Genomic DNA, 21083 nt, shown 5'->3' on the forward strand with positions numbered 1-21083 from the left:
GAGACCTCTTTGGAACACCAGCGGCTGTATGTGTTTCTCCTGGAGTTGTGTCAGGTAGGGCATCCGGCGTAATACTTGTGCCAAATACCAATGCAGATCTGGCTGTATCTGCTGTGGCGACCCCGAACAAAAAAAAATGGGAGCAGCTGAATGGGAAACAACAACAGCAATGACTTACTTACTTACTGCCATATGCCTCTTTGGCATGTAGGGCAGCAACAAAGGAACATCACTCCTGCGCGTCCCAGGCCATCTTCTGAATGGCTCCACAGGTATGATGGAAGGTCTTCAGTTCTGCCTCCACAGTCTGACGCCAGGCGTTCTTGGGTCATCCTCATTTCCGTTTCCCCTCTGGTGTCCAGTGAAGGGCTATGTGGGTGATGTTGTCTTGTTCCTGCCATGTGACATGTCCAATCCATTTCCATCGCCTTTGCAAAATGATGGTTCCCATGCTGTCCTGGTTGCAGTGGGTGAAAACGTTTTGGTTGGAGATGGTCTCAGGCCAGAAGCATTCATCTATAGTATTCTTCTGAGGTTCTTGGTGTGGAAAGTGGACAGCTTGTTCAGGTCACTCTTGGTCATCCTCCAGCATTCGGAGCCTTACAATATGGTGGCAAGCACACAGCTCTGGTACAGTCTTGCTCCACCGTCGTGTCTAACAGTGCTCCCAAGATAGGTGAACTCCTCAGTTGTTGGTAGGTCTTCTCTGTTCATTGTGACAGGTGAGGGGTTTTGGACATTCAATATCATTACCTCTGTCTTTTCTGGCTTATCATCAAGCGTACCTGCTCTGCAAATATGTTTAGGCAGGACGTCTTCTCCGGCATGTGCTGGTGCATGTGCGAGATGAGTGCTAGATCATCAGCGAAGTCTAGGTCTTCAAGGTGTGAGAAGAGGGTCCATCTGATGCCCCACACTTGGTCCGCTGTTGTCTGCCTCATCACCCAGTCGACTGTCAGGTTGAAGAGCAACGCCGACACGCAGCAGCTTTGCCTGACACCAGTCTTCTTACTGAAGCTGGTCTTGCTGCTTCCTACCCTGCATGTAAAGTTGTTGTAGAAGCTCATGATGACAAGGACAATCTCTTGTAGTATTCTGTACGCTCTGAGGATGCACCATAGACTTTCTCAGTGTATACTGTCGAAGGCTTTTTCAAAATCTACAAAGTTGATGTACAGTTGTCTCTGCCATTCTGTGCACTGTTCTGTGATGTTGCACAGGGTGAAGATCTGGTCCATGCATCCTCTTCCTGGTCAAAAACCTGCATGTTCCTTTCTGAGTTGTTGGTCCACTGCTTCTGTGATTTGCTAGATGAACTTTGCCAAAAATTTCCTTGGATCAGATAGTAGGGTGATTCCTCTCTAATTGTTACAATTGCTCTTATTTTATTTGCATGTGTTAATTATTATGTTGTGTATCTTTATTTTGACCTTTATAATTTGTATTTAATACTTTCTATTCCAGCCTAAAGTCCAAATCAGGTGGTGTCCCGGTACCAATGTCTGCTCAAGCTCTTCAGGAGAGATGCAAGGCTGGAGCGTTTATGTGCTATCGAGTGGACTGGAACACCATCGTGATAATGGCTCCCATCGCAGAGCAGTCGATCACTGCACGTAGCAAATATAGGGAAGTCTTAAAAATGCTAAAACAGTCAGGTTAAGCTCTCTGTTTGCAGCGCAGTGTGCATTTGCAGAAAACAGTCAGGTTAAGCTCTCTGTTTGCAGCGCAGTGTGCATTTGCAGTAACAGAGGATCCAGGTGTAGGACAGCTGATTAAAAACTAGAAATCTAATGGAAAACTACTGCATTTAAAGATAAAGTAATGGTGGATTATATTGTTGACTGTTCATTGGTTTGGTTTCAGAAAGTATTTCAGAGTTGTATTTACAACAGAAGCACTAAGATATTGTTGCCTTTGAAAAGTATTTCATAGTTATGTTTACAAGTATTTGCACTGCTAAAATATTTTTTCTTCATTAATATTTTCTGTTTTTAAGTAGTCTACACAAGTTTTGCAACTGTGCAGCTAAGTTTTAATGGAACATTTTTGGCACTTTTTTCCTTTTTGACATATTTAAGTGTGTACATATGTACATTGATTTTATTTCCGTACAGTTTTGCAAATACTTACTTCTGTATTGACGTCTTGTAGCTTTACTTATAATGCTTTTGGTCTGATTTCTGCACTGAAAAGGGATTTGTGACATTTTAGGGTGTTGTCTACCTTAACAAATACTTTATAAAACATAAATAGTCTTCACTTTAGTAGTGTTCACAAAAAGCATTTGTAATTGCCTGAATTAGTAATGCACTGCAGAATTGTCATTAACATATCATGACATCTAAACTGACTTTCATGACACCATTATGACAATGTAATGAAGATGTTCTTTGACCTTAAGTAAAGTGTTAGCATTTTCACTTGTCATTAACATATCATGATGTATAAACTGACTACAATGACACCATTAAGACAATGTAATGAAGATATTCTTTGACCTCAAGTAAAGTGGTAGCATTTTGATTTGTCATTAACATATGATGTATAAACTGACTGTCATGACACCATTATGACAATGTAATGAAGATATTTTTGACCTCAAGTAAAGTGGTAGCATTTTGATTTGTCATTAATATATCATGATGTATAAACTGACTGCCATGACACCATTATGACAATGTAATGAACAGTGGTGGGCACAGTTCCGATAATCCAATAACCAATATTTATCGAAGATAATGTTTTCATTATCAGATTATCTTTTTAGATAACTTTAAAAAACATTATCAGAGTAATTATCTTGCGATAAATTTTTTGTCCGATAATTTTTAGACCGATAACGTGGTAAATAAAGCTGAACAGCTACAAATATTTATAAAATGTAAAATCAGTTGAGCACCTACCTGTTAAATCTTTTGGAGCTGATGTGTAGTTCTACCCTCTGCAAAACAGAGAAGACCTGCTTCAAGAAGAAACCACTCTATCCTCTGCAAGCAAAGAAAACTGGTCCCTGGGGGGGGACTAATTTCTCTTAACCCCATACTAATACACAGGCAGTATCACCCAGGTCATCCAGAGGCATACATTTTTAACTTATGGTTCATCTTTTAACCAAACTAATGTCAGACAAGTTATTTAAATTAATGTCATGTCTGAAGTTTTATAAAGTGAAAATATCAGATATATGCTTTAGTTTTAAAGTAATGTGCTAATTTTTAAGGTTTTAGTGTGGACATACGCTGTGCCCAGCAGTGCATTATAGGCAGGATAGAGTAATAGTACGTTCACAACATAAGAAATGCATTTGAAACACTCTGATAAGGCTCTACAGACAACAGCATTAAACTCTAGTGCCTAAAACTCTCATAAATATATTCTCTGAGTTTATAGACGTTGTTATTGTGTCTGCGTTTATTAAATTCCATGTATCTTAAATGTAGCAGACACGGATTATCTGGAATTTTGTTTTCGCAAGTTTTCAAGGTCTCTATTGCCATCTACTGGCCAGTAGTGTTCATTCGCCCTATTGACGTATCCCATAATCCCCTGCGTGCCAGAGAGTCACTGCAGTCAACAACATATAGAGAATCAACACGATGACAGTTGTAAATTAATATTATACTACAAAAATGTATTTTTTATGTTTTTTGTCATGTTAATAAGAGACTGCATTCATGATACCCTGAAAACCTGCTAAAATAATTATAACAAATAATCCGTGTCTGTTACGTTTAATCTGCGGGGAATTTAATAAACACAAACCGAATTTCAGACATATATATATTAGTCTCGAACAAAGAGGACAAACAGTGTTGCAAAGAACAATAATCAAGACGTTAAAGAGCATACTTCACTTTCTTGATCAGGAAGCGAGTGTAGCTCACAGCAGCTCCCATTGAAAATAACGGAGAGACAGCCTGTAATTCTCGCATGTTTACATAAAATAAACACAATAACAATGTCTATAAACCCAAAGAATATATTCACAAGAGTTTTAGGCACAATATAAAAATAGTTTTATGTTGCGATGTTAATGGTGTTGTCTGTGTGCAGTTAAAGTGCAGCGTGATCAGAGCATCTCAATGCAGTGCTCAATGTTACTGAGATCTCGCAGCGCGGCGACCTCTCCGAGGTTTTGCAGGATTTGAAACGTCAGTAGGGTGAATAGCCAACATTTATGTATCAAGACAATATTGAGTGCACATTTTACAATATAATAAAATGTGTGCACATTGCACAATATAATAAAACATCATCAAATTCATGAGAGTACATGACAATATTGTGTGAGAAATAGGTCATAGAGATGATAAAATAAAACATCTTAAAATTCTCTCCAAATGCAGAACATTTTGCGATGACACTTCCAGGGCTCCGTAAAAATGCCTGTTTTTACGAATAAAAAAATGGAATATTTTACAAAAGCACATTTATCTGTAAACACCAACACACGACACACATCACATTAACGTGTTGGTTTACATAATGAATGACTGAACCAATCAGTGTTTAGCAGAGGCACATTTTACCCAGAATCCTTTGCAATCTGTCTGTGTTTGTTACAAAACCTCAGAATTAGTGCATTATTCAACATAAAAAGATACATGTTATTTTAACTTTGTACAAATAACAGAATTGACATTAATGGAGTTATTCTATCGGTATTAATGTTATTTATAAATAAAACCATAAGTCAACATGGCTTTATTTTCCAAGACCTCCGCCTGACGGGAGCATTATGATTGCATCTGTGCTGGAAGCTGTGTAGTAAACAAGGCCTTCCAGCAGGAGACAAGATGTTCAAAAACAGAAGTGTGGGCTTATTGTTTTGGTCTGTTGTAGCTTTTGAGGCTACCAGAAGTGATTGTGGTGATAAAACTCAAGTTCAATTTATTAGTAGTTGCAAATGTACCAGAGACAACACCGGAATTTATCAATTATCTGTAAGGGCCCTGTCCCACTGGGGAGAGGATCAACTGCGCATGAATTGAGTACACAAATTACGGGCGTTCGTTGTCGTCCGCAACAAAACTGGCCAAAAATGACAAATGTCCCAGTATGAATTACGGATATATTAATAATATATAGCGAATATATGATGAACAGTCACGGTTATATAATGCATGTAGTGAGGAAACTGATCCGACACATTGAGATTATCACGGCAGTATTACGGGTGTATTATGAATGCATCTCGCACGTGTTGTGCGTGCACGCCATCTGCATTGCGGTCATAAAATAAGCTCACTCGGGCCGTCGGCATCACTATTCACACCAACAATACAGCCTCTGGAGCATTTGCTGGACTTGGACAAGTTGATCACAGAGTTAATGTTCATTTTGGAGGAGCTGGTGTGTGCAGTGTGGGGCTTCTGCCACTCCATGTGATGAGGCAAGTGCTGCCAAGGTCATGCCATGGTGCTGGCCGGCCAGGAAGAATTTCTCGGCCTCCTTCGCCAGTGCACGGCAATCTGTGATCATGGTGTTGTTCCAGCGCTGTGTGCACCAGAGTTGCTGCACAAAAAGTCCGGCCGGAGCTGCAGCATTCTGTCCATGAACTCTGAAGGGCTTGCTGTTTTCCAGCCTCTGCAGAGAGCATCTGCTGGCCCTTTCAGTCTGAGGGTTCAAACGTTTTGAGGAAGTGATCCTTGATTGCTGGGTATTTGTTTGCAGTGAGGGGGGCTTTGCAAGAGTGCAATCAGCCTAATTTCCATGGAACTGAGGACTGAAACGATTGTTGATGGCTGTGTATTTGCAGTGGTGGGCACACTTCCAATAACCAATAATTATCGAAGGTAAAGTTTTCATTATCGTATTTTCTTTTCAGATAACTTTGAAAACCATTATCGGACTAATTATCTTCCGATAAATTTTTGTCCAATAATTTTTAGACCGTTAACGTGGTAAACAAAGGTGAACAGATGTGTAGTTCTACCCTCTACAAACAGAGGAGAGCTGCTTCTAGAAGGAGAACTGGTCACACACACACACACACACACACACACTAACCTGTCGTGAGACAGGTTAGTTTTACCCTACTGATGATGTGTTGTTTCAATAGTAATCCTGCTCAGTACGAGAGGAACTGCAGATTCAGACATTTGGTGTATGTGCTTGGCTGAGGAGCCAATGGTGCGAAGCTACCATCTGTGGGATTATGACTGAATGCATCTAAGTCAGAATCCTGCCTAGACGAAGCGATACCGAAGCGCCGTGGATTTTCGGTTGGCCCCTGATAGCTGGGCCTCCCGCCCGGGGGTGCCGGTGAGCAGAGCCGCTCATGACTGGACTGGGGCGCGGCTGGATATGCGGCCGCCCCTCTCCTCCCAAGCAACTCGTGTGTGGAGAACCTGGTGCTAAATCACTTGCAGACGACCAGATGGAAAAAAAAACATTTCTTTTAACCCCATACTGATACGCAGCCAATATCACCCAGGTCATCCAGAGGCATACATTTTTAACTTATGGTTCAAATTTTAACCAAACTTATTTCGGACAAGTTATTTAAATTAATGTCACTTCTAAAGTTTTATAAAGTGAAAATATCAGATATATGTTTTAGTTTTAAAGTAATGTGCTAATTTTTAAGGTTTTAGTGTAGGCATGCTTTGTCCAGGTGCATTATGGGTGATAGGGTAATCTTAGTACGTTCACAACAGGAGAATGCATTTGAAACACTCTGATCAGGACAACAGCATTAAACTCTAGTGCCTAAAACTCTCGTGAATATATTCTCTGGGTTTATAGATGTTTTTTATTAAATTCCACGCATCTTAAACGTAGCAAGTAGCAACACAGATTATCTGGAATTTTGTTTTGGCAAGTTTTCAAGGTCTCTACTGCCATCTACTGGCCAGTAGTGTTCATGGCAGTATTCAGACTGAAGCTGGGCAGACACTGTACCAGAGAACCACACGGTGTAAAAGTTCAGAGCGCCCGATTTATGTACACACATTGTACGTTCAAAATCCGTCGGACTCTTGTTTCCAGAAGCAAAACGTAAACAGAAGCTTTTTTCAAACTTAATTTACAAAAACTCTTGATGGGAGACATCAAAGTTTAAAAAAACAAAACAAACAAAAAACATTACAAGACAGGTCTGCGGTGTTTGCACAGGCACAGTGCGAGAGTTTGGATGCTTGTAGCGCTTCAGCAGGGGGATACGCTCTCGGCGGCCGACAAGAATATCAAACAGGTTTGATTTTCATCTGACCATACGATTGCTGATCATGAGGTGGTCATGAGATGTTAAACACAGCTCGTTACTCCATGTATACTAAACGATGCAGGACACGCGATTAACCTGAAACTCGGTGTGATCCAAAAAATTCTTGCACAAATGAAAAATCAGCTGAAAAAGGGCCAAAACTCGCACTGGCACCAGTAGATCATGGCAGTGTTCTATTTATTTTGACACCGGTTATATCAGACAGTTATCTAATTACAACTTGGCTTTTTCTGTTGTTGTTTTTTGAAAATGCCTTTTTTTTTTTTTTTACAAATAAAAACTGGCATATTTTACAAAAGCACATTTATCTGTAAACACCAACACATGACATGCCTCACATTAATGTGTTGGTTTACATAGAATTAATCAACCAATCAGTGTAGCGGAGGCATATTTTACCCAGAATGCCATCTGTCTGTGTTTGTTACAAAACTTCAGAATTAGTGCATTATTCAACATTAAAAGATATATGTTATATCTTAACTTTACACAAATGACAGAATTGACATTAATGGAGTTATTCTATCAGTATTCATTTTATTCATACACCAAACCATAACTTAGCACTGCTTTATTTTCCAAGACGTCCGCCTGACGCAGCGCTGTGATTAAGTAGACTTGAGCTTTCTGACTCCTTTCAGTTGCGTCTGTGCTGAAAGTCATGTAGTAAACTGGAGCTTCTAGCAGGGGGCAGGACGCTGAAAGACAAGAGTGCTGATTCATTGTTTGGGTCTGTTGTTGCTTTTGATGCTTCCTAAAGCAATCGCGGTGTTAAAACTCAAAATCAGTTTGTTAGTAACTATGTCGGAGATAATACTGGAATTTATCGGTTATCTGTAACTTCCGATACATTTTTGGGTGGTTTATCTTTATCAAAGATAACTTTTCAGTTATCTAATTATCTGTTATCAAAGTTAATTTTTTGGTTATCTGTGCCCACCACTGTGTATTTGTTCGCAGCAGGGTGGCTTTTGCAGGAGTGTGATCAGCCTCGTTTGTTACCGTGGAGCTGAGGGCCGACACAACATAATATTTCATGTCATCTGCTGTGATCTCTCAGAGTGAACTGTGCCTCGGTTTGTGTAAACCAGGCTGCAGTTTACAGAAGCGAGACTTTGAACATCAAGTGTGGAAAAAGTTCCAGCAGCAGTGGATATTCACGTGTGAACAGCTTTGATCCCCAGAGGTGTGACATATGAAAACAAAACCCAGAGTGATCGCAAATGGCTTCATGCTTTGTGGAATATTTGAGTCACTAAATCATCTACGAGGCAGTCCTTTTGTGCGCTCATGTACATGCGCATGCCCTACAACACATCCAAACACTGAATGCATTCATCCAGAGTGAATCAGCTGGCGAGAAGGTGAAGTGTGTGTGTGTGTGTGTGTGTGTGTGTGTGTGTGTGTGTGTGTGTGTGTGTGTGTGTGTGTGTGTGTGTGTGTGTGTGTGTGTGTGTGTGCATGTGTGTGTGCATGTGTGATCAGTACTGGTAATTGAACCCGCACGCGTGCGTATGACTGATGGCTTGATCACACAGCCGCAGCACCGGTGATGAGAAACAACAGGGTTTTGGGGAAAAAATGGCAGAGAGACAGACAGCGTCTCTGTCTCTCTCTCTCTCTCTCTCTCTGTCTCTCTCAGTGCTGAAACAAGAGACAGTTTTAAGTTTGCTTGTGCATTTAACCCTGTAACGCCAAGTGTATCATATTTGATACAGGATTTTCTGAGATGTCTGCTTCATCAGTGTGATATTTTCTCCCCAAAAAAACCATCGTATACAATGGGATACTTGTAGTGCACAGACAAACCACCAGATGTCAGTATCTTATGCATCAGAGGGCCTTCAGATGAGACATTCATAATGGCTGCCTGAAACAAGTGATCCACAGTAATTTCCCTAAGAAAATGCAGTATTTTATAGGTTTCTGTTATGTGTCGGACGCAGCTCGGAGAACCGACCAGCGTTTGAAGGACCCAGTATGAAATAAGCAGAGCACGGTACAAAGGCTAACTGAATTTAATACATAACAGTGATAATACAAAAAGGTGCGGTCTGGCGTGGTGCGCTCCCAGCAGCGCTAACGGTCCGGAGCCAGAAGCTGTTTCGGACCCAAGGACCCCGCCGACACCCCCCAGGTGGCCGCAACAACCGAGTCTGTGAAAGAAGGAACCATTATGTGAGTCCACACTCTACACACAGAACACTTAAAGGTGTACAAACAGCAAACACTTCCTGGCTTGATTGCTGATCAGCTTCCAACCTGCAGGCATGGAACATCCAGTTCACAAAACTCCACCGCAGTGGAAGCTGATACATGACTAACAAACAGCTCAATACAATAAGGTGTGAGGGACACCACATTTACTGACTGTATAACTGTTAGTCACAAAATCTAACGTACCTCAGGAAGTGTGCTGACGAGCGTGAGACCTCACCCCCTCCTCTTTCACAGACTGTGCATCAAACCTGGACGTTTCTCAGCATCCGCTGCTGATGAGATGGCTCCCGAGACGACGATCTCACCCGTCTGGTCACAAGGTCGAGTCTCTGGCAAATACACACTGTGCACTCCAGTCTTAAATGCCAACATGCTCCAATCCAGCCAGATGCACCTCAGCTGTGAGTCCTGACGAGTCGCAGGTGATCAGGGTGAGGTCCTGACAGCCTCAGCAACACAGCCACTCAGTCCCAAATGCACGCCACCTGGGAGGAAAACAAACAGACAAACAAACCGGCAGCCAGGCCCCCCCCAGCCATATAACAGTACCCCACCCTCACGGGAAGCCTCCCGGCGACCACACACACCTGGCCCAGGAGAAACACCCCCCTCCAGGGACCATGGCTGGAAACCGCGTCTGCGTTCGTCCTCCAACAGACTGGTTGAACTGGCTGCATCTTTGCCCTTGTTTGACAGTCTCAGCACAGGTGTGGCCAGGAGTTCCTACACCTGTGCGGTCAGCCTTTAACCAAACATGTGTGATTAGTCATAACACAAAACCACCAAAACACCCCCCCCCCCCCCGCCCCAGGGGACCGTCCCATCAAACCCCAGGGAAGGGGAGAAAAGAAAAACAACCCACATGTAAACTCACAAACAAAAATGCCAAAATACCCCCCCTCCTCCCCCCCAAACGACACGCAGGGACCAACACCCCCCAGAGGGCCACCCGCCAGCTCCAGGAGTAATAACCACGGCCGAGGTCCCTCTGGGATCCACCGTCACCCACGGGGACTACCAGCGCCCCCCAGAGGACCACTCGTCAACCCCAGGAGACGCCTCCCCTCACGACCAATGGACCCAGCCCCGGCCGTCCACGGCTAGATGGACCCAACGCCGTTTCCCCCCCAGAGGACACCACAGTCAAACCCTGAGGGTGGAAACTGGGGGAGGGAAAACAAAAAAAAACCCCAAACCCCCCCCCCTCCCCTCCCGGGTGCAGAGGCCACCTGGGAAACGCCCAGCACAACCCAACTGCACCCCTCCAGCAATGCCAACACTACGGCACACCCGGCTGGAGTCAGAGGAGAAGAGAGGGCACAACAAAAAACAAAGAGAAAAAACAACCCAAATACCACCCCATCACCCCCCAGGGGACCGCTCCATCTAACCCTGGGGATGTGAAACAAAAAGAAACAAAAGAAAAAAAAAACAGACCAACACACAGTTGTTTGGGTCCCCGTTTTTCTTTTTTTTTTTTTTTTTTGGTTAGCAAAGGCTACAGGGTCACACCCCCAGACAAATAGTGAACAACAAAAAAGAAAAGCCCACACAAAAACCAACTCAAAAAACACCCACACAAAATGAACTAACACAAAACAAATCAGTGAGTTATACCGTCAAGCTCAACCAAATGGAACACACCTGTTCCTACTCCAGAGCTTGACGGTACCGTGATTCAGTCACCACAAGGGGGAACCAGAGTGCTAAAAATGAAAAAACCCCTTGGGCGACAGAAAAAAACAAACGAGCTGCTTTTGTGTGCGCAGCTGAGTGCAACACACAACCAAAATGTGCTCAACTAAATAACGCCGGAGCTGATACAACAGACGCAGTAGTTACCTTTATCCGGGGAAACGGGGCTACGACTGTAACACCGGAAGCCCAGCGACCCGTGCTAACAGAGCTCCGCCGTGCGCGTGAACCCATTACAAACGCACTCTTGCAGCTCCCGTTTACACCTCCCATCCGGTCGGAGTGTGACGCGAAGCCGTCGCCAGTCACACTCCACCACGATCCACGGATGAGGCACAACACAGGAACACGGCTGCAAGAGAGCACAAATTAGTATCCAGTAATGGGTCTCAAACACGCACCTTCCGGGCGGAGAGCCCCGCAACTGATCCGGATAACCACTGAACGTCTGCTGCCGCCTTCCCGGCGCGTTACCGTCTCTGCTAACGCTGGGTCCGTGATGTTTGGCCAGAGACTACTGTTATGTGTCGGACGCAGCTCGGAGAACCGACCAGCGTTTGAAGGACCCAGTATGAAATAAGCAGAGCACGGTACAAAGGCTAACTGAATTTAATACATAACAGTGATAATACAAAAAGATGCGGCCTGGCGTGGTGCGCTCCCAGCAGCGCTAACGGTCCGGAGCCAGAAGCTGTTTCGGACCCAAGGACCCCGCCGACACCCCCCAGGTGGCCGCAACAACCGAGTCTGTGAAAGAAGGAACCATTATGTGAGTCCACACTCTACACACAGAACACTTAAAGGTGTACAAACAGCAAACACTTCCTGGCTTGATTACTGATCAGCTTCCAACCTGCAGGCATGGAACATCCCGTTCACAAAACTCCACCGCAGTGGAAGCTGATACATGACTAACAAACAGCTCAATACAATAAGGTGTGAGGGACACCACATTTACTGACTGTATAAATGTTAGTCACAAAATCCAACGTACCTCAGGAAGTGTGCTGACGAGCGTGAGACCTCACCCCCTCCTCTTTCACAGACTGTGCATCAAACCTGGACGTTTCTCAGCATCCGCTGCTGATGAGATGGCTCCCGAGACGACGATCTCACCCGTCTGGTCACAAGGTCGAGTCTCTGGCAAATACACACTGTGCACTCCAGTCTTAAATGCCAACATGCTCCAATCCAGCCAGATGCACCTCAGCTGTGAGTCCTGACGAGTCGCAGGTGATCAGGGTGAGGTCCTGACAGCCTCAGCAACACAGCCACTCAGTCCCAAATGCACGCCACCTGGGAGGAAAACAAACAGACAAACAAACCGGCAGCCAGGCCCCCCCCAGCCATATAACAGTTTCAAATGTTATGTTTGCTCTGGATTTAAAATGGATGTTTTTATGCTAGAATGCCCAATGTAGCAAATATGATACAAATAAAAACTGATATATGCAAAAAGGTTTTTGTTTTGTTTTTTTGTTTTTGTTTTTTTTGTTGTTGTTTTTTTTGGTGGGTTTGTTAAAAGGTCCAATAAAGACTCTTGTTTCAAAAAAATTACAATTTTCTGACAATTATTTCACAGGGTTGGCTTTATAGGGTTAAATGGCAATATTTTCTACTTTTTTGGGGGGGTGCACAGAAGGACTCTGAACTTCACAATGTGATGTTCCCAGCCCTGACAAGGAAGCCGTGTGTCCCGCTGTACATCTTCAAACCTGAGTGTTGTTTGCTTTACCATTTTGAGAATGGAGCACATTTCTACAATGCAAAAAAAAAAATAAATAAAGGCAGGAGTGCGGCAAGGGCCACACACGACAGAACACATACATTAAAAGCAAACGTACGCAGCTGAAAGCAAATCTATGAACGACACACGAAAAAGGCTATGTATGCACACATTTCAGGTGTACAGACAGCGAATAGAGTTTTGGTATTTGAGAAATTAGAGAAATATTTGACATGTTTGCAGTGTGTATAATTTTGGTGGAGTATTTAGCGTGTGTGGTTAGTGTGGTGGTGTTTTTTTTGTAAACATGAGGCATCTTATGAATGTTGAGCAAGCTTAATTGGAGCAATATGGAGCATGCAGCGTGTCGTCAGAGTCTGAACCAGACAGTGAGGATTCTGATAATGACGGAGATGATCCCTCTTTTGTTCTGGACGAAGAACAAGAGCAGGTGGATCCACCGACGTGCACACAGACCTCCACAGTGGGTTGGATCACATGCTTCTGTTTGCAGCTTCTCCAGAACTCAGGCGCTATGAGCTCCATCCCAGCACCGAGTTCTGGAACTCAAAGATGCAGACACACCCTGCTCCAGCAGTTGCTACAGGCGCGTTTCATTTAAAGCATAGAGATAGCTTTGGTTTCATTTTGTTCCTCTTTCGTTCCTTTTGCTCTCTTGAGTTGCAGGCTATTCGGTGATATAGCTCATTCATCCGCCTTTACTCAATGATTTGTGACTTTTTTACTTTTTTCCCTTCGTTCAGGAATCATCGTATGCCGTGTGACTGGGCCATGAGTCTGACATGCTGCTGTGCCTACGTCATTTCAGAGCATCAGCAGCGATTCACAGATTATCTCCTCGTTTCTGCATAAAACTGCCTCGTTTCTGCTTCAAACTGACTTTAAATGATTTAAGAGGTTTTACTTTGTCATCTGATGGTTAATAATCACATTATTCCCTATGATCACTTTGGGTGTAGAGAGTCAGACTCAGACAGTCAGACTCAGTCGTGCTGCTGTGGCACTCTGATCGGTCTCCCTTCTTTTATTATAAAATAATGATGAATTTATGTGGAAACAATTCTTGTACAAAAGCTTCAGATATTTGTCGCTGAGATAGATGATGACAGGAGTGCAGTTTTAAGCAGAAACAAGGCGATAATTGGTGAATTGCTGCCGATGCTCCAAAATGATGCATGCGCAGTGAAGGCAGGTCAGACCAGTTTTTAGAGAGGACTGTTCGGTATGCAGCATCGGAATGAAAGACACGCAAACACTAAATGAACACAAGGTGATTAACAACTCAGCAGGCAACCAAAGGTAAGTAGAAATAAAACATAACACAAAGATAACAAAACACAACCTAACACAGAGGAAATAACAAAAACAAAATATAAATCCAAGTACATGATACAAAAACCAATGTGAAGTTGGTTTTTGTATCACTCAAAAGTGTACAAAGTGCAACAATGGGAAAACTAATGTGAAGAACAAATATAAAAAGAGGCAATCAATAATCAAACTATAACCAGAAGTGAACAATAACCAAAAATTAAATCAAGGAACGGAGGAAGAAAATAAACATGGAACTCAAAAGTGAAAAGAGAGCAAACCAGGGGAACAAAACATGATGAAACAAAGAGACAAATGAGGAAGACAATGACAATAAGACACAGAGACACAGACAGGGAACTGATCGCAGAGATGATGAAGAGACAGACCAAGCACATAGACAAGGGACAAACGACAAGGAGGACATTGACAGACAATGACAACATCAAGAATAGTCACAGGGGGGTGGCAGAGGATAAGGAGAGACCACAGACAAAACACCCAACATAGACACAGAAAGAGACACGGGACCGAATACCAAAACACTAACATAAGGCAACGACATGAACGAAGGGTGCACAGACAACATTTGGCTTTTCTCTTTTTTTAATCAGGGTTGCCACAGCAGATCTGAGATGGATGTGCATATTGATTTGGCACAAGTTTTATGTTGGATGCACTTCCTCATGCAACCCCACATTACATGGAGAATGGGCATGGGTGGGTTTTGAACCAGGAACGTTCTGCATTTTTAACCGCTTGGCCACAGTCTTGCCTACTGACAAAGGTACTAAATAAGTGGTTTTAAAATACACAACGGGACTGAAGTTAAGTACGTGTTTGTTGGGGATTCAACGTTGAAATATTAATGAATGATTCTAATTACATCTAAATCTGTGTTAGAGCTTCTGGTATAGTTGACTGTCATAAAGAGACAGAGAAAGTCAGCAGAACAGCATGGCAGGTGGGCGTCAGCCGCATCTGTTGTCAAGGAGACCAAAGGTCAGCCGGAGAGATCCATTATTCTCCAGGCTACTTCAGTCCTTGGTGATGAGGAGACATAGAGTATGATTGCAGGAGGACCTGTGCTTTCCCAGCGGCAAAGTTAATAAAACTGTGTGACGTGCGCTGGCTGGCTGTGAGGGTTAGCATGAACGTTTAGTGTGCTCTCGACAAATGTCAGATGATACTGAGGGAATAGCAGCTTTTGCATGTGTGGGAAGTAAAGACAGGCTAAAATACAACACAAGTCTCCATATTTGGTGTATTGTAGTTTTTTTAAGTGCATCTTTTCAACGATCTCAAGTATCTGCTTATGTATGATAGATATTTATTTTTTATAAGCAATGTGTAATATTAGGAGTGTCTGCAGTCCACTTATTACTTATTTAAGTGTTCATATACACGGATTCAGGAAGCTAATGAAGCTCGACCTCTGTCTTCTCCGCAGGTGTGAAGTGATGGATTCTTTCAAATAACACTCATGTGCATGTCACATGAGTGTGATGACATATATTTCTGCGCTACTCTTATCATTTTAAGAGAGCGTTGCAACAGAGGAAAGCAAAAGCTCACTACACTGATATTTTAAACATGTTGAGCTGCCACCACATCCACCACACTACAGACCTGATTTTGGTCCTAGAGGGCAACCCTACAAGCAGACAACTGGTATATCCAGACCTTCTAAAATAAACCATCTATCTGCCACAGCAGGGTGAAACATATATGTATCCTTGGTCTTCTCCAGCCGCTGGAGTCCTCAAAACGCAGGCACCAATGTGTTGGATTATGCTCAGAGAAGCATGCCATGTGGCCAAAATGTCATAGCTGACATTCCCCTACAGTGTAAGTGATACTCCTCATTTGAGTCTTCTTAAGTAACCACCCGTTTGATTCCAAGTCACTCCAGTGATACCCCAGGATCTTCTAAAGACACTTAGTCCCAAAGACATCCACTTGTCACCTTAGGTCACTGGTTACTGTCCAACCCAGAACCTCTAAAGAAACTTTCCTTAAATTCCTAAACATTTAATAGTTAACATTAGCACAAATATTTTGAGAATGTTAAGCCAAACATTCTGGGAATGTTTCTTTTGGTTCCCAGAATGTTTGACAGTAACGTTAGCACAAACATTTTGAGAACATTAGACCTAACGTTCTGGGAACGAAAAAGAAATTTTCCTTAAAAACGCTCCAAGAATGTTTGACCCAACGTTCTCAAAACGTTTGTACTAAAGTTACTATCAAACATTCTGGGAACCCCAAAACAAAAAAACACTTCCCTCTGAAACATTCTGAGAACAGCTGACATTCTAATAATGTTTGACAAACATTCTTATAACGTTTTGGGAACTTTATTTTGTAAGTTGGGCAAGTCCAAAGTGTGTCCAAGATTATGTGTTGGTCCATCCACTGATTGCGTTTGTTCAAAAGAGTTCAAAACGCTTTTGTCAGATGATTAGATGGACAACAAATATGAATATTATAAAATCACCACAGACCAAAAATTTCTCAGTGTTTGGGGTAAAATATGCCAAAATCTCAGAGAACTCCTGAATAAAATCCTTATTAAATTTTGGTGGACGGTAACAGCACAGAGCACAGGACTGTCAAACTCCACCACAAAGAGCTGGAGTTCAAAAGTGGAGTAATCATTTGGAGATGATAATTGGCATTTAAAGTTCTCCTTGAAGACAGCGGCCAGACCACCATCTCATCATATATTAAATTGATTCAATTTATCAACTATCCAACTACTGGAATCGATGCTTGATAAATAATACACTCCCATACAGGAAATTAATTGCTCACAGATACTTGTCCACATAGACCTTTTTAATTCAAACTCGATCCTCCTGCAGATTTTAATTAACCTCTATGAAGAGGAAAAGAAAGATGCATGAAATGTTTCTAGAACTTTCCAGAAATGTTCTGCCATATATATATATACAAATTTATATTCATGATAAAAAAGAGTGAACATGTTGTGTGGGCCGCTGAAGAGGAGGTACTGCTGGCCCACCACCACCAGTCGGCGCCCTGCTTGGAGTGCGGGCTTCAAGCATGAGAGGGCGCCGGAGCCATTGGAAGTGACAGCTGTCACTTGTCAACCACACCAGCTGTCTCTCATCAACCACCTCATAAGAAGCGGATTACAACTCCACCTCCTCGCCGAGAAATCATCTACCACTAGAGGTAATCTTCTCTGCTGTATTTTCTGAGTGTTTTTTCAAATTGTGATCTGTGTGCAGCCGTACACCTGTGAAGTCTGTTGGAGATTGGATTGGTGGATAGTGAGAAGACGACGGTCTTCGTCTCTCACTCCATCCAGAAGAGGGACAAACAGGAGCTGCACGAGTGATAACGTATCTGGAGGTGGAGGTTTTCCCTCCCGGAGGAATTGTGTGTAAAGGTTGCTGGGTGTGAGGACTCACACTCACCGTCATCTGTTTCTTGTCTGCCAGCAGTACCAGGGCCGACAACGGAGGACAGAGACCACCTGGGGACTCAGGACTTGGCGGCTCCGGTGTTCTTCAGGCCGTTGGTGGTGGAAGCGGTGTGGGCCCCGGCTCTTCGATCACCAGAGGTCTCCTATCTTCGAGCCTGCCCACAGTCCTCTTGTGTACAATTGGCATCCATTATTTTTCTGTCTGTATTCCGTTGTGTGCCTTCACAACATTAAATTGTTACTCCTTTTCTTATCCATTGTCCGTTCATTTGCGCCCCCTGTTGTGGGTCCGTGTTACGACACCTTCACAACAGGATTTCTCGGCCATTCGTCATGGATCCCGAGGGGCGTCAACCACAGCTTGAACAGCCAATGGGAGAACAAGGAGCGCAGGCGTCAGCAGGAGGTGTGGTAAGTGATCTGCAGCAAATCCTTACCGCTTTCACTGCTCAGTTACATCTGGTAACCGAGCAAAATGCAATCCTCAATCGGAGGATGGAGGCTCTCACCACCAGAGTGGAAGCACGCGAGTTGAGTGTTGCTGCAGTGTCTCCTCCTGCTGGCCCGGGGCCTAATACAGACGTTCCACTGGCCGTTCAACAACCCCCCCCCCCACCGTCCGCTGAAGCTTACATAAGCCCTCCCGAACCGTACGGAGGCTGTGTCGAAACGTGCGCAGACTTCCTAATGCAGTGTTCGCTCGTTTTTGCACAGCGTCCGGTTATGTACGCATCAGATGCCACCCGGGTGGCTTATGTAATTAATCTGCTTCGAGGTGAGGCACGCGCTTGGGCTACAGCGCTCTGGGAACAGGATTCATGGCTTCTGACATCATACGCTGGGTTTATACGGGAATTCAAACAAGTGTTTGATCATCCCAACAGAGGCGAGACCGCCTCGACCGTGCTGCTGTCAATGAGACAGGGGCGTCGGAGCGCAGCTGATTACGCTGTCAACTTCCGCATCGCGGCTGCGAGGTCTGGCTGGAATGACGTTGCGCTCCGCGCTGCCTTCATAAGCGGACTGTCTCCAGTACTGAAGGAGCATTTACTGGCTAAGGACGAACCGCAGGATTTCGACGGGCTTGTCAATCTGGTTATACGTTAGACAACCGCTTAAATGAACACCGTCGGGAGCAGGCCGGGGGGCGTGGCTGGGCACAAGCCGTCCCTCTCTCTTCCGGGTCCGAAGGGGTGACTGCGTCCCCACGTTCCATTGCCAGAGGGCTCCGTGTGGCAACAGCTCCCCCTGCTGACGAAGCTATGGACACGAGCAGGGCCAAAGTGAGATCTGATGTCAGACAAAGGAGGCTGGCCCGCGGGGAGTGTTTTTACTGTGGCTCATGTGAGCACATATTAAAAGACTGCCCCAAACGGTCAAACACCAATGCCCGTCCTTAGAAACTGGGCTAAGGGTGGGCCATAACATGTACACGGGGAGACCCCGCAGATCAGCACGAATCCCAGTGATAATCCTGAGTGGGGATTTAACCCTTCACGCCCCAGCACTGGTAGACACGGGGTCAGAAGGGAATCTGTTGGATAGCAGATGGGCAAAGGAAGTAGGGCTCCCTCTAGTGGCTCTGCCTTCGCCTTTGAAGGTACGGGCACTAGATGGCACTCTACTCCCGTTAATCACACACCGGACACAGCCCGTGACTCTGGTTGTGTCTGGGAATCACAGGGAGGAGATCGTGTTTTACGTGACACCTTCTACCTCCCGAGTGATTTTGGGTTTTCCTTGGATGGTGAAACACAATCCCCGGATCGATTGGCCGTCTGGGGTAGTGGCGCAGTGGAGCGAAGCCTGCCACCGGGAGTGTTTAGGATCCTCGGTTCCACCCGGGATCACGGCTAAGGAGGAGGTTAAAGTCCCTCCCAATCTGACGGCGGTGCCTGAGGAGTACCATGATCTGGCTGATGTTTTCAGCAAAGATCTGGCACTCACTCTTCCCCCGCACGGACCGTACGATTGTGCCATTGATTTGATTCCGGACATTAAGTACCCGTCCAGTAGACTGTACAACCTCTCACGTCCGGAACGCGAATCAATGGAGACCTACATCCGGGACTCCTTAGCCGCCGGATTGATCCGGAACTCCACCTCCCCGATGGGTGCGGGCTTCTTTTTTGTGGGTAAGAAAGACGGCGGACTCCGTCCATGCATCGATTACAGGGGGTTGAACGAGATCACGGTTCGCAATCGATACCCATTGCCCCTCTTGGATTCGGTGTTCACGCCCCTGCATGGAGCTCAAATATTCACCAAACTTGATCTTAGGAATGTGTACCACCTGGTTCGGATCCGGAAGGGAGACGAATGGAAGACGGCATTTAAAACCCCGTTAGGTCATTTTGAGTACCTGGTCATGCCGTTTGGTCTCACCAATGCGCCCGCGATGTTCCAAGCATTGGTTAACGACGTCTTGCGGGACTTCCTGCACCGGTTTGTCTTCGTATATCTGGATGATATACTCATCTTTTCTCCGGACCCTGAGACTCATGTCCAGCATGTACGTCAGGTCCTACAGCGGTTGTTAGAAAACCGGTTGTTTGTGAAGGGCGAGAAGTGTGAGTTTCACCGCACTTCTTTGTCCTTCCTGGGGTTTATTATCTCCTCCAACTCTGTCGCCCCGGATCCGGCCAAGGTTGCGGCGGTGAGGGATTGGCCCCAACCAAAAAGCCGTAGGAAGCTGCAACAGTTCCTCGGCTTTGCAAACTTCTACAGGAGGTTCATTAAGGGTTACAGTCAGGTTGTTAGCCCCCTGACTGCCCTGACCTCCACTAAGGTCCCCTTCACCTGGTCGGACCGGTGCGAGGCCGCGTTTAGGGAGTTGTAACGCCGGTTTTCGTCTGCGCCAGTTCTGGTGCAGCGTGATCCTACTCGCCAGTTTGTAGTGGAGGTGGACGCCTCAGACTCAGGGATAGGAGCCGTGCTGTCCCAGAGCGGGGAGTCCGATAAAGTTCTCCATCCTTGTGCCTACTTTTCGCGCAGGTTGACCCCCGCTGAGCGGAATTATGACGTGGGCAATCGGGAACTCCTCGCGGTGAAGGAGGCTCTGGAAGAGTGGAGACACCTGTTGGAGGGAGCTACGGAGCCTTTCACGGTTTTCACGGACCACCGGAACCTGGAGTACATCCGGACCGCCAAGCGGCTGAACCCCAGGCAAGCCCGCTGGTCCCTGTTCTTCGGACGCTTTGACTTCCGGATCACCTACCGCCCCGGGACTAGGAATCAACGGTCCGATGCACTGTCCCGGGTGCACGAAGAGGAGGCCAAGGCTGAGTTGTCGGACCCCATCGAAACCATCCTTCCCGAGTCCACTGTCGTGGCCACCCTCACCTGGGACGTGGAGGAAACCGTCCGGGAGGCCCTGGCAAGGAACCCGGACCCGGGAGATGGTCCGAAGAACAAACTTTACGTCCCACCAG

Source organism: Thalassophryne amazonica, chromosome 7 (genome assembly GCF_902500255.1).
Source record: "Thalassophryne amazonica chromosome 7, fThaAma1.1, whole genome shotgun sequence".
Taxonomy (NCBI): domain Eukaryota; kingdom Metazoa; phylum Chordata; class Actinopteri; order Batrachoidiformes; family Batrachoididae; genus Thalassophryne; species Thalassophryne amazonica.